The sequence below is a fragment of the Triticum aestivum genome, chromosome 2B (genome assembly GCF_018294505.1).
Source record: "Triticum aestivum cultivar Chinese Spring chromosome 2B, IWGSC CS RefSeq v2.1, whole genome shotgun sequence".
Classification (NCBI taxonomy): Eukaryota; Viridiplantae; Streptophyta; class Magnoliopsida; order Poales; family Poaceae; genus Triticum; species Triticum aestivum.
Genome location: NC_057798.1, coordinates 735648519 through 735663648, shown reverse-complemented (window position 1 = coordinate 735663648; position 15130 = coordinate 735648519).

Genomic DNA, 15130 nt, shown 5'->3' with positions numbered 1-15130 from the left:
TGCAAACTTCGCCGGTGCATCCAAACCCCGTGATATGATACGCTCTATCACACATAAACCTCCTTATATCTTCCTCAAAACAGCCACCATACCTACCTATTTATGGCATTTCCATAGCCATTCCGAGATATATTGCCATGCAACTTTCCACCGTTCCGTTCATCATCATCATGACATACATTACTTTTGTCATATTGCCATTGCATGATCATGTAGTTGACATCGTATTTGTGGCAAAGCCACCATGCATAATTTTTCATACATGTCACTCTTGATTCATTGCATCATCCCGGTACACCGCCGGAGGCATTCATATAGAGTCATATCTTGTTCTAGTTTCGAGTTGTAATTCATGTGTTGTAACCAATAAAAGTATGATGATCATTATTATTAGAGCATTGTCCCAAAGAAGAAAAAAAGGCCAAAAGAAAAAAAGAAAGGCCAAAGAAAAAAAAGTAAAAAGAAAAAATAAAGGGACAATGTTACTATCTCTTTTTCCACACTTGTGCTTCAAAGTAGCACCATGTTCTTCATATAGTGAGTCTCATATTTTGTGCTTCAAAGTAGCACCATATTTTTCATATAGTGAGTCTCATATGTTGTCACTTTCATATACTACTGGGATTTTTTCATTATAGAACTTGGCTTGTATATTCCTACGATGGGCTTCCTCAAATGCGCTAGGTCTTCGTGAGCAAGCAATTTGGATGCACACCCACTAGTTTTATTTTGTGGAGCTTTCATTCATTTATAGCTCTAGGGCATCCGTTGCATGGCAATCCCTACTCCTCATGTTGACATCAATTGATGGGCATCTCCATAGCCCGTTGATTATCCTCGTCAATGTGAGACTTTCTCCTTTTTTGTCTTATCCACACAATCCCCATTCATTATTATATTCCACCCATAGTTCTATATCATTGGCTCACGCTCATGTATTGCGTGAAAGTTGAAAAAGTTTGAGATTATTTAAGTACGAAACAATTGCTTGGCTTGTCATCGGGGTGTAGAAGTTGGAAACATCTTTGTGTGACGAAAATGAAGCATAGCCTAACTATATGATTTTGTAGGGATGAACTTTCTTTAGCCATGTTATTTTGAGAAGACATGATTGCTTTTATTAGTATGCTTGAAGTATTACTATTTCTTTTGTCAATATGAACTTTTATTTTGAATCATTTGGATCTGAACTTTCATGCCACAATAAAGATAAATACATTGAGAATTATGCTAGGTAGCATTCCACATCAAAAATTCTGTTTTTATCATTTACCTACTCGAGGACGAGCAAGAATTAAGCTTGGGGATGCTTGATACATCTCCAACGTATCTATAATTTTTGATTGTTCTATGCTATTATATTACCTATTTTGGATGTTTATGGGCTTTATTTTACACATTTATATCATTTTTGGGACTAACCTACTAACCGGAGGCCCAGCCCGTATTGCTATTTTTTGCCTATTTTAGTATTTCGAAGAAAAGGAATATCAAACGGAGTCCAAACAGAATGAAACCTTCGGGGGCGTGATTTTTGGAACGAGAGTGATCCGGAGAACTTGGAGTGCAAGTCAAGAAACAAACGAGGCGGCCAGGAGATAGGAGGGCACGCCCACCCCTCCTGGGCGCGCCCCCTGTCTCCTGGCCCCTCGAGAGGCCACCGATGTACTTCTTCCTCCTATATAAGCCTACATACCCCAAAAACATCCAGGGAGCCACCGAAGAAATATTTCCGCCACCGTAACCTTCTGTATCCGCGAGATTCCATCTTGGAGCCTTCGTCGGTGCTCCGCCGAAGGGGGAATTGGCCATGGAGGGCTTCTACATCAACACCATAGCCCTTTCGATGAGTTGTGAGTAGTTTACCACAGACCTTCGGGTCCATAGTTATTCGCTAGTTGGCTTCTTCTCTCTTTTTGGATCTCAGTACAATGTTCTCCCCCTCTCTTGTGGAGATCTATTCGATGTAATCTCTTTTTGCGGTGTGTTTGTCGAGATCTGATGAATTGTGGGTTTATGATCAAGTTTATCTATGAGAAATATCTAAATCTTCTCTGAATTCTTTTATGTATGATTGAGTTATCTTTGCAAGTCTCTTCGAATTATCGGTTTGGTTTGGCCTACTAGATTGATCTTTCTTGCCATGGGAGAAGTGCTTAACTTTGGGTTCAATCTTGCGGTGTCCTTACCCAGTGACAGAAATGGTTGCAAGGCACGTATTGTATTGTTGCCATCGAGGATAAAAAGATGGGGTTTATATCATATTGCTTGAGTTTATCCCTCTACATCATGGCATCTTTCTTAATGCGTTACTCTGTTCTTATGAACTTAATACTCTAGATGCATGTTGGATAGCGGTCGATGTGTGGAGTAATAGTAGTAGATGCAGGCATGAGTCGGTCTACTTGTCACGGACGTGATGCCTATATACATGATCATGCCTAGATAATCTCATAATTATTCGCTTTTCTATCAATTGCTCGATAGTAATTTGTTCACCCACCGTAATACTTATGCTATCTTGAGAGAAGCCACTAGTGAATCCTACGGCCCTCGGGTCTATCTTTTATCATATAAGCTTTCAATCTACTTTTATTTGCATCTTTACTTTCTGCATCTATATTATAAAATACCAAAAATATATGTATATTATCATATTGTCTCTATCGGATCTCACTTTCGCAAGTGACCGTGAAGGGATTGACAACCCCTTTATCACGTTGGTTGCGAGTTCTTTGTTTGTTTGTGTAGGTTCGTGGGACTTGTGAGGAGCCTCCTACTGGATTGATACCTTGGTTCTCAAAAACTGAGGGAAATACTTACGCTACTGTGCTACATCACCCTTTCCTCTTCAAGGAAAACCAACACAAGCTCAAGACGTAGCAGCGACCCCATGCAGCCCTGGCTCTCCACCGGTGACCCATTGCGGCGGTCGCCGCCGCCTCCATCAGGGAGGTGTAGGTCTACGGCCGTCGTCGCTGGGAGGGGCGAGAGCAACTCGCTCGTCGTTGTGCAGAGGTTGTAGCCTCATATGATGTAGTTCTTGCAGGTGCAATCAAATCAAATGCGCCCTCCTCACTCCGCATGTGCGCCTCCAGCGAGGCACAGGCCGGCGTGCTGGATATGGGATCTGGCCGCTGCAGGCCTGGGTGCTACTGGGGATAGGGGAGAAGGGGAGGTGGAGAGGGTGGGGCGTCGGGCGTGTGGGAGGGGAGGGAGCGGAGGCCGGCGGTGATGCGTAAGGTCATCGGCGAGTTGGGTGGCGGCGCCGAGGCAGGTGGGTGGTAGGGGAGGAAGGAATGAACCGGGGAGGCGGTCTGGTTTGGGAAATCGGCAACGGCGCGCGGGAGGCGTGGAGGGAGGAGGAGCTGGCGGAGCAGGAGGGCGTCGGGGAGGCCATGGACGGCGGCGAGCCCCGCTGGAGGGAGTTGGCAGCGGCGATCTCTCTCACGATCTGGAGGGAGGAAGGAGACGAGCTCTCTCTCGATCTGGAATGGATGGATGGATGGATTGGGAAAAAAGGAGGCGGGAGGGGGTGGATGCAAAATGACCACGAGGACAGAGCTAGGGTTGGTGTGGAAGGGTTGATGATTGCCGTTGGATCCTCGAGCATCCGACGGTGTATGATCCATGATCTGCATGATATTCCCATGGACCAATCAGATCGCAGCAAACGATTTGAAGACCTTATGACCATCTAAATTGGTCGTAATTTAAGATAATTTTTTCAAAAAAATCATTTTTCATTTTTTAGTGCCCAAAATGAGTTTTTTTGTAAAAGACGTACCAAATATTTGTTCAAATGATATCATACTTTGTACAGGTTTACATCTTAGATTGGTAAAGAATATTGACAAAGGGAGTTTTTTTTCTTTGCACGGAAAATCCATTTTTCATTTTTCGAGTGTCCAAAATGAGTTTTTTTTGTGAAGGGGCTACCAAATATTTGTTGCAAAATTGGACCAAATCATTTTTCTAAAATATTAGGCCATATTAAATGCACAATTGACCAAATGGTTGGGTGTCAAAAAAATTTATCCACCTCTCGTGAAAAAGACAAATTTCTGTCGATTCAGTAGGAAGCGGGTCAAATTGGAACTGCAGCTACCTCATAGTTTCCTCTTTATTTTTTCCCAAAATCATCTCTAGGTACTTAGGTATCTATTTAATTAGATAAACACCAAAAAAATTACAAGATTCAACCACTAGCTAGGAACGGTCAAGCCCGCCGTTTTGACCGCATTTTGAAATGGGCATAAAAATACAAAATAAATCAAAAAATTGGAAAACCTTTGCATTGTGTCATTATATGTGACCAAGTTTCCAGGAAAAATAATAAACTTGTAATACGGAAATTATTTTAAAAAAGTGATCTTAGAAATGAGCTATCATGCGTGAAGATTCATGGCTTTCAAGCCAAATGATCAATCTTATGGCCACATTCATGGCATAGTTTGTTCAAATGATCTCATATTGTGCACAAGGGTGCATCTTGGAATTCCAAACAATGTTGCCTAAGGGAGTTTTCATTTTCTTTGCACGGAAAATTCATTTTCCATTTTCTGAGTGCCTGAAATGAATTTTCTTTGTGAAGGACCTACCATATATTTGTTGTAAAATTGGACCAAATCAATTTTATAAAATACTAGGCCATATCTACTACACAATTGAACAAATGTTTGGGTGTCAAAAGTTTTGATCCACCTCTGGTGAAAAAGACAAATTCCTGCCGATTCAGCAGGAGGCGGGTCAAATTTGAACTGCAGCTGCCTCATAGTTTGATCTTTATTTTTTCCAAAAATCATTTTACACAAGTATCTATTTAATCAGAGAAACATCAAAAGTTTTCCAAGATTCAACCACTAACTAGGAACGGTCAAGCCCGTCGTTTTGACTGCATTTTGAAACGGGCATAAAAATTCAAAAAAAATCAAATATTGGAAAAGCTTTGCATTGTCATTATATGTGACCAAGTTTCCAGGAAAAATAATAAACTTGTAATACGGAAATTATTTTTAAAAAGTGTTCTCAGAAATGAGCTATCATGCGTGAAGATTCATGGCTTTCAAGCCAAATGATTAATCTTATGGCCACATTCATGGCATAGTTTGTTCGAATGATCTCATGTTGTGCACAAGGGTGCATCTTGGAATTCCAAACAATGTTGCCTAAGGGAGTTTTCATTTTCTTTGCACGGAAAATTCATTTTCCATTTTCCGAGTTCCCGAAATGAGTTTTTTTTGTGAAGGGCCTACCATATATTTGTTGCAAAATTGGACCTAATCAATTTTAGAAAATACTAGGCCATATTTAATGCACAATTGACAAAATGGTTGGGTGTCAAAAGTTTTGATCCACCTCTGGTGAAAAAGACAAATTCTCGTCGATTCAGTAGGAAGCAGGTCAAATTTGAACTGCAGTTGCCTCATAGTTTGGTCTTTATTTTTCCAAAAATCATTTCTAGATAAATAAGTATCTATTTAATTAGAAATAAATGGTTTGATGGCGATACATCAAGGTTTGGATGGTGGCCGAGGGCCCCAACTCTAGAGCGCATAAGCTCGCATGCCCGTCGTCTGGTCACCGCGTGATAGTGGCGTTGCCATGCGTTCTGGGCGGCCTAGGCATGTCTAGTGGGTTGGGCACTCCCCAGGTAGGTGCTAGGAAGAAAATTACAACATAAGATTCTCATGACGAGACCGAACTATGCTCAAAGATGAATTAGCAGCCAAGTGTTTGATTAGCAGTACGGAAAATGCACATGGCCAATGGGCGTGAGTTTTGGCTGAGGATGATCATATACTAAGAAAATGTCTTCACAAATTTTTATGGAAATCAATAATATATAAATAACACATCCTTCACAAAGTGTTGCTCTGAACAGAATAGGAAAATGAATATTGTTGAGTTATTTTTGAACTAGGCAAGGAAGGTTTTTGACATATTTGATGAAGATATGATCCAAAGAATTTATGAGAATTTTTTGGGAATTTTTGGAATAACAGAAATATAGGCTGCTTCACAACCTAGGGCAAAAATTGAGACATGGACATGACACATAGGCAAAACTGATGAGGTCATCACAACCCACCACAATTTACAAGGCTATGACTGTCGGTTCAATATCCAGCGTATCTCGTAGTAGGGGTCCTAAGCTAGGCGTCTTGGAACGATGGTAACATGGACACGGGGTTTTACCCAGCTTCGGGCTCTCTTGATGAATAATACCCTACATGCTGCTTTTGATTGTATTCCTATGGGTGTAGTACATAGTACATGTATCTACCATGAGATTGTAGTAATGAATATGAGATTGTCCATTTACTAGCCTGGCCTCGGTTTATATAAGACACCGGAGGCCTAGGGTTTAGGAGAGTCCTTGTCTTGGGCGCGGAGTCTTGTGGAGTCTTCCTTGTATGCGGCAGGGGTTCACTAGTGCAGAACCGGGCAATAGCACCGGTTCATAAGGCCCTTTAGTGTCGGTTCCATAACCGGCACTAAAGTGTGGGCACTAAAGCCCCCCCCCCCCCTTTAGTACCGGTTCAGCACGAACCGGTGGTAAAGGGCAACCACGTGGCACGAGCCAGCTCCGGGGGGCTGGATCCCTTGAGTACCGGTTGGTAATACCAACCGGTACTATAAGGTTTGGGGTTTTTTTAGTTTTATGATTTCTTTTTCATTTAATTTTGTGTTTCCATTTTAATTCTTTTTCGTTTGCTGGTATTTTACGATACTACACATTGTACACGTTATGCATATGTATATATATAAATAGAATTTCTAGTAGAACCAATCATGCATATATATATCATCAATGTCTCACAAACCACCATATTAATTAATTCACACATACACAAATGTATAGCTAGCTATATACAATTTCTCCTACATATGCATGTTGCCTTCGGAGCCAGTGGCATTAGCCTAATTGGTGCCTTCGGAGCACGATGACAATTGGATGTGGTTTTCATGGGGGCGGTAGCGGGTAATAGTATTCTCCCTTCGGATTTATGACCTGGTCGAGTAAAAATCCCGCTATTTCCTCTTGAAGTGCTTCTACGCGCTCCGTTTCTAGGAGCTTCTCCTGCACCTCTCTGAACTGTTAAGAAGGAGATCAATATGCATGTGTATTAGTTGTGTGACTAGATATCGATAATGGTGTAAAAATTGTGAATAGTGTTCTGACAAGCGTACTCATTCCTGTCTTTGAGATCTGCTCCTTTCGGACGCCATCATGCGAATGTTCTCGCAAATGCAGAATGCACACAGATCAGTCCCCTGCGCCTGCTTCAGGGCCTTTACGAGAATGGAATTTGATCAGATAATAATTAATCAAGCATGATAATTAAAGAGATGGCAGCTAGCTAGCTAGCTAGTACTACTTAATTACTTACCTTGGGTCGAAACCATTGAAGCTTTTTTTTCATTCGCCATCCGTGACGCTGATGAACCTTGCCCAAGCCCTGCCCGCCGACAAAGAAAATGAATAAAGGGGTTATTAAATAGTTCATATCATGAAATGACGAACTAAATAGGCCGAGATATATAGTTAATAATGATTGAAATTACCTGTTGACTATCCCAAACAAGATGTTATAGTCAGTTTTAACTTTGAGTAGTGAGTCCAGTATTTCAACTGTTTCGTCATCAACTTTAATGATACACAAGACCCAGTGAAATCTGCATGCACACACGTTTGCATGTCTTAATTAAGCGGGCATATGTAAGCAAAAACATGTAGCTAGCTAGTAGGCAAAAACAGAGAATTTGTAGTACAAGACAGTGTGACTCACTGGAAGTTGTAAGGAAGTAGTATATCTTCATTGTATTTGAGGCGCTTCAAGAACTCTAGCATGTTGTCCTCTACGTCCTTTTGATGATGTCGATTTATCCGCCATGTGTATTCATTAACGGTGTTTGGGTCAATGAACCCAATGCCATAGCGTCCATCTTTTCTCATTTCATACATCTTCATCCTGCATAATACCACAAAAAATAATATAGTGAGGATAATTACAGGTAATGATTGATGATCAAAAGGATCACTACAGCTAGCTTGAGACTTAAATTACAGAAAGAAATCACTTACAGACAATAGCAACTGACGATAGATTTGTCGAGTGCGTCTTGATTGTATAACTGAAACAGTTCAGAATACTCAACGGACAGAGCTTTCTCGTGGAAGTAATGATCCTCCTTGACATTCACCATGAGGGACAATCGATCTGAAATCTTGTTAATGTTCATGTACCATTGATGCAATTCATACATTCTCGTTGGGAGGTTCTTGACCTTGTCTGGCTCGACCAAAGGTTGGCCCCGGACATATTTCCGTTTTATTTCATCCTCTCTAAGCACAGGCATGGGCTCGATCTCGAGGAGTTGTCCAACAGTGATTTTGAGAACTTCAGCCTGCATTATATGGTCCTCCGTTATTACCACATTGCCCACCTCAGGAACGTAAACTGTTTGCCCATAATAATATTGGGCGTGCGTACTGTCACGTGTTGTTGGCACAACAAGCGAGGGGATCGATTGCGCCGCCTGTTCTCCCAGCTGGGGAATGGTTTTCCCGCATTTTTTGACAGCTGCTTCTTGTTTGCTCGATCCCGAGCTCGCCTCCTTACGTAGACGTGCTCGATTTAACTTCCTGATGTGGCACTCATAGTCTGTGTCAACAGGCTTGGGAGCTGGTGGTTGAGCCATATGAATGAAGTGGTCAATCGTTTCCTCAGGCACTTTCTCCCTTGGCGGCGGTGGCGGTTTCGGTGCAAAATGGGCTTCCACCTCGGCCTTCGATATGGCTGCGATTTCCTCCTCGGACCTGTCATAAGCCCTCTGCGGAAGAGGTGTGAGGCTTGGACCATATTTATATCGCTTGCCTCCGCCTGTACTTCCTGTACTACCTCGACTCGTACCGCTACGCACCATAGCTGCGGGATGTCTCTTCTGCGATTGCTGAGGCGGCGGAGATGGCTGACGGGGTTGAGTTGGACGAGGAGGAGTGGCCGCCTGAAGCTGTGCCGGACTTGGAGGAGGAGTGGCCTGAGGTTGTGCCGGACTTGGAGGAGGAGTGGACGTTTGACGCTGTGGCGGACTTGGAGGAGGAGGAGTGGCCTGACACTTTGCCGGACTTGGAGGAGGAGTGTCCTAACACTTTGCCGGACTTGGTGGACTTGCAGGAGCGGGAGACTGCTGACTCGGTGGCGGACTTCGACGAGGAGTCGGCTGACGCGGTATCAGTGGCCTTCGAAAGATGATGCAATCCTTTTTCCATAGGATGATACGATGGTTGGCCTCTTCGAGAAAGCGCTCGTCGTCACCTCCAGGAATGTCAAGCTCTAGCTCCGAATATGGGTCCACCACCTCATTAACCAAGACACGAGCATAGCCCGCTGGAATCGGGTTGCAATGGAAGGTTGCCTCGGGGGGATTTGTAAAAGCAACGGCGTCCGCCACCTTCATGGATATGTTCTTCATTTTGACGTGTAGCTCGCAGCTAGTGTTCTCCGTGATGTCATCCACGGGGTATCTACCCAGCATTGCGTCGTCCGGGGCGGAACCCATGCTGCTTCTCGGCATGGATGGGGCGGTGCTATCCAATGTTGGATCATTCGCTAGCTGCTGCAGCTGCTGAGACCCCCTTTGCTGGGTAAGTGAGTCGATCTGCTCTTGCTGCCGCTGGAATTTGACTACCAATTCCGCTTGACTTGCTTCTAGGCCTTGAAGGCGTTCATAGTCCCGCTTCCTCTGCTCCTCCTCCATCTTCCTCTTCTTCTCCTCCGCAATCTTCTTTCTCGCACGGGTTCTGTAGTCGGTGTTCCAGTCTGAAAACCCCTCATACCACGGAATAGCGCCCTTGCCTCGTGTTCTTCCCGGGTGTTCAGGATTTCCCAGGGCACGCGTAAGCTCGTCGTTCTCTCTGTTGGGCTGGAACACCCCTGATCGTGCCTCTTCTATTGCAACAAGTATCGCATCGTCGGCTCCCTTCAGACTTGCCCTCGTCGAAACATTGCCTGTCTTCGGGTCCAACTCCCCCCCATGCGCATAGAACCAAGTCCTGACCCTGGGGGGCCAGCTCTTAGTAACCGGAGTGGCACCTGCATCCTCCATCTCTTTCTCAGACTTATCCCACTTAGGCATTGCCACCGCATAGCCACCTGGCCCCAGCTTATGGAACTTATCCTTTTTTCGGCATTCTTCTTGTTTATTCTCGACCGTTCCTTAGCTAATTCCGAATCCTTGAATTTCACGAAATCGTCCCAATGAGCACGTTGGTTCTCTAGTGTTCCCTCGAATACTGGAGTCTTCCTTCCTCCCTTGACGTACTTGTCCCATTCACGATTCTTGTGGTTCTTGAATGCAACCGCCATCTTCCTAAGAGCAGCGTCCTTGACTTTCTGCACATCTGCTTCTGTGAAATGATCTGGTAGGGTGAAATGTTCCATGAGAGTATCCCAAAGCAGATCTTTTTGATTCTTGTCGACAAAAGTAACATCTGGACGTGGAGCAGCGTCCTCTTTGCCTTTTTGTCTTTTGTCTTTTGCTGGCTCTCTCCATTCTTGAAGGGAGATCGGGAGTTGGTCCTTCACAAGAACTCCGCACTGACGAACGAACTTGTCCGCAATCTTCTTAGGCGCTAATGGTTCGCCATTAGGTCTGACTGCCTCGATATTGTACTTTACGCCCTCCTTCAACTTTTTGTTCGGGCCTCGTTTCGTCCTTTTGCCTGAAGATTTGCTCGATCCGGATGGCTGAAAGAACAAAGATCGATTCGTTAATATATCTTCAAGTCATTTAAAACATGTGATGATCACCAGATACCTGCTTATATAAATATATATACCTCGCCGGTCTTTGTTGTTTCAGGATCAACATGTTCTTCGTCATCGTCATAATCGTAGTTCATGACTTCATCAATTCGGTCGTCGCGATCGAATATCATATCACCCTCTCCGGTGTTGTTTAGAAATTCGGAGCCGTCATAATCTTCTTCATTCTGATCATCATCTGGCCCGCGTATCATATCGAACATGGTCTGTTCTCCCTCTCTGTCGGTATTGTCTGCCATAGCTTTTATTTAACTAATTCAAAAGAAATATAAAACAATTTAGTATTCAAATTACATCGTCTCGAATAATAGATATAATCTCGAATACTTCGTCTAGAATAATAGATATAATCTCGAATACATCGTCTCGAATAATATATAATATTGAATAGTACATCACTGGCTAGCTAATTAAAGATCGAATACTACAGAAGAATCTAGGACACTCGCGGTTCCTGCGGCGCGGGCGGTGGACACCCAAAGAGAAGGAACCCTCACAGGATCATAGCTGAAGTGAGATCCCCGAAGATACTGCCAGGTATTGGAGAACCTGCCGCCCTCTAACGCAACCATGTAGCGATGGACGTGCTCGTCCTCCTCCCTGACACGGCGACGTACCACCTCCGGCGGGGCCGGGTCCCTCCGCACCGAAACTGGCCCACGCGAACGCCACCAAACGAGATCAGGGTCGACGACGGGACCCGGGGCCGGGTTCCTCATCAAGCGGCGCGCCCCTCCAGGCAGCACCTCCCAGTGCCAGCCCGGCGGAGCCCAGTCCCGGACATGGGTCGGCTGGACGTCGTCGCGGACGGGTCGACGGCGAGGATGCGGGCCGGGCATCGTCGAGAACAAATACTAGCTATATGCCCGCAAAAAGTAACATTTTTTTAATGATTGGATTTTGATAACTAAAATTTCTAACATTTCTACTATTTCAAAAATCTATATACTATTTCATACTAATTAAGCATCTAACACTAAAAACAGAAAACACAACTTCTATACATCCATTAAAAATCTGAAAAACAACATTATATAAAAAAATTCCATACTAATTAAACACTAATTATATCCATCTAACATGCATTCATACATATATAATAGTGAAAAAATAATAATCTAAATAATCTAAACTAATTAAACATACAAAATACGTATATACTAATATATACATGCATTAATTCATACATATGTGTGTGTGTGTGTTCATCATGCTTGTGTGTGTGTATGGGCTCGGGGAGGGGCGGCGCCCATGGTGGCTGCCGGGGGCGAGGGAGAGGGGTTAGAGGGGGAGAGCTCACAGCGGGGCAACGGCGACGGCGAGGCAAGGGCGAGGCGACGGCCAGGGGCGGTGACGGGCCGAGGCGGCGACGCGGGGACGGCGCAACGGGGACGGGCCCGGGGCGGCGACGGAGACGAGGGCGGCGACGGGGACGGGGGCGGCGACGGCGACGGAGATGACGGAAACAGAGGGAGAAACAGAGGGAGAATGAAATTTTCGCAAGTGTTGTTTATATAGGAGGGGCCTTTAGTACCGGTTTGTGCCATCAACCGGTACTAAAGGCCAGTTTTGGCCAGCCCAAGCGGCGGGAAGCGACCCCCTTTAGTACCGGGTGGTGGCACAAACCGGTACTAAAGGCCCCCCCCTTTAGTACCGGTTGGTGGCTCCAACCAGTAGTAAAGGCCTCGCGCTGCCACCCCAAAGTTTAGTCCCACCTCGCCGGGCGAAGGGCAGCCGCACTGGTTTATAAACCCAGCAGCGGCTACCACTTCGAACTCCTCTGTATAGCAGGCTTGTGGGCCTAAACTCTGCGCGCTGTCCTGTGAGTCTGCTAGGCCTTTAAGGCCTGTAATTACACACCTGTGGCCTATCAGGCCCACAGGGCAGCGCCCCAATTTTTTTATAGTTTTTTTCTTTTCTGCTTTATTTTCTTCTATTTATTTTTGCGTAGTTTTTTGTATAGTTTTTTCTTTTCTGTTATATTTATTTTCTTCTATTTATTTGTGAGTAGTTTTTCATCTAGTTTGCCAAAATTCAACATTTTCAGAGTTCATTTTGTAGTGATTTTCAATTTCACGGTCATTTTGTAAACGATTGAAAAATAGCAAATATAATTTTTTTCTTTTCTGCTTTATTTTTTCTTCTATTTATTTCTGAGTAGTTTTTTCTTTTCTGCTATATTTATTTTCTTCTATTTATTTTTGAGTAGTTTTTTATATAGTTTTTTTCTTTTCAGCTATAGTTTTTCTTTCTTTTCTGCTATTTTTTCTTTTCTGCAAAACTTGATGGTCAAAGTCTGGAGTTATAACTTAAAAAAAAGAAATGTCGACGTGCAATTAGTTTTTGCCATAACAGAAGAAGTCCGGAGTTGTAATAAGTTATTAAAAATAAAAAAGAGGTGCAATGCTCGTTAATTTGCTTCAAGCCTTTCGGAATAGTGTAAACTGCACTGCGCATAGCTCCGTGCAGTCTACCGTATTCCTGAAGGCTTGAAGCTAAGCAACGTGAGCATTGATCCTCTTCTTCATCGTCTCTGCACTCAGGGCTTATAAACCGCTCCTAGTCCCTCTCACTTCGCGAGGTGGGACTAAAAAACAGCTTACGTCTGGTTCATCCATGAACCGGTACTAAAGGTGCTCGTGGGGCCCCAGCCTTACCTGACACAACCTCATTAGTACCGGTTCGTGGTACGAACCGGCACTAAATGGTGATGGTGGGGCCATAGCCTGACCGGAGGCTGACACAGCCTCTTTAGGTACAAAAAATTACAAACTTTCTGTTAGTGCCCGTAGTTTTCAAATTTGAATAGTTTAAATTTTGAATTATTTGAAATTAGTGTGAATTTGTTTGCACATAAAATTTCTTCGCGTTTCAAATGCCAAAACACATAACTACCCTAACTATTACAGAGATTCCCCTCTCGGTGCGAAACACAGAAGAAAGTGATGATAGCTAGTGAAGCCGATCACATCCCAGATCTTTGGGTGTGAAACTTTTTCTTCGCGTGTGTCCCTTTGCGCCGTAACCATGGAAAATCTTCATCATTTAACGGGATGCTCGGGTCAATATTCACTGTGAATGGAGCAATTTCATCAAACTTTTCATAATCTTCTGACTTGTCTGTCTTGTCATCCACTCCCACGATGTTTCTCTTCCCAGAAAGAACTATGTGCCGCTTTGGCTCATCGTACGATGCATTCGCTTCCTTATCTTTTCTTTTTCTTGGCTTGGTAGACATGTCCTTCACATAGAAAACCTGTGCCACATCATTGGCTAGGACGAATGGTTCGTCTGCATACGCAAGATTGTTGAGATCCACTGTTGTCATTCCGTACTGCGGGTCTTCCGTTACCCCGCCTCGTGTCATATTGACCCATTTGCACCGAAACAAAGGGACCTTTAAACCACGTCGATAGTCAAGTTCCCATATGTCCTGTATATAACCATAATATGTTTCCTTTCCCGTCTTGGTTTCTGCATCAAAGCGGACACCACTGTTTTGGTTGGTGCTCTTCTTATCTTGGGCGATCGTGTAAAATGTATTACCATTTATCTCGTACCCTTTGAAAGTCATTATATTCGAAGATGGTAACTGGGACAGCAAGTACAGGTCATCTTCAATAGAGGTGTCATGCATGGTACGTGTCTGCAACCAGCTGGCGAAACTCCTGGTTTGTTCACGTGTAATCCAGTCATCAGACCGCTCCGGGTGTTTGGAGCGTAGCAAATTCTTGTGTTCATCCATATACGGAGCCACCAAGGCGGAATTCTGTAGAACTGTGTAGTGTGCTTCAGTGAGAGAATGTCCGTCCATACATATTATTTGTTCCCCTCCTAGCGTGCCTTTTCCATCCAGTCTGCCCTTATGCCGCGATTCAGGAACACCAATCGGCTTAAGGTCAGGAATAAAGTCAATACAAAACTCAATGACCTCCTCATTTTGATGGCCCTTGGAGATGCTTCCTTCTGGCCTAGCACGGTTATGAACATATTTCTTTAAGACTCCCATGAACCTCTCAAAGGGGAACATATTGTGTAGAAATACAGGACCCAAAACGTTAATCTCTTCGCATAGGTGAACTAGGACGTGCGTCATGATGTTGAAGAAGGATGGTGGGAACACCAACTCGAAACTGACAAGACATTGCACCAAATCATTCTGTAACCTTGGTATGATTTCTGGATCGATTACCTTCTGAGAGATTGCATTGAGAAATGCACATAGCTTCACAATGGCTAATCGAACGTTTTCCGGTAGAAGCCCCCTCAATGCAACCGGAAGCAGTTGCGTCATAATC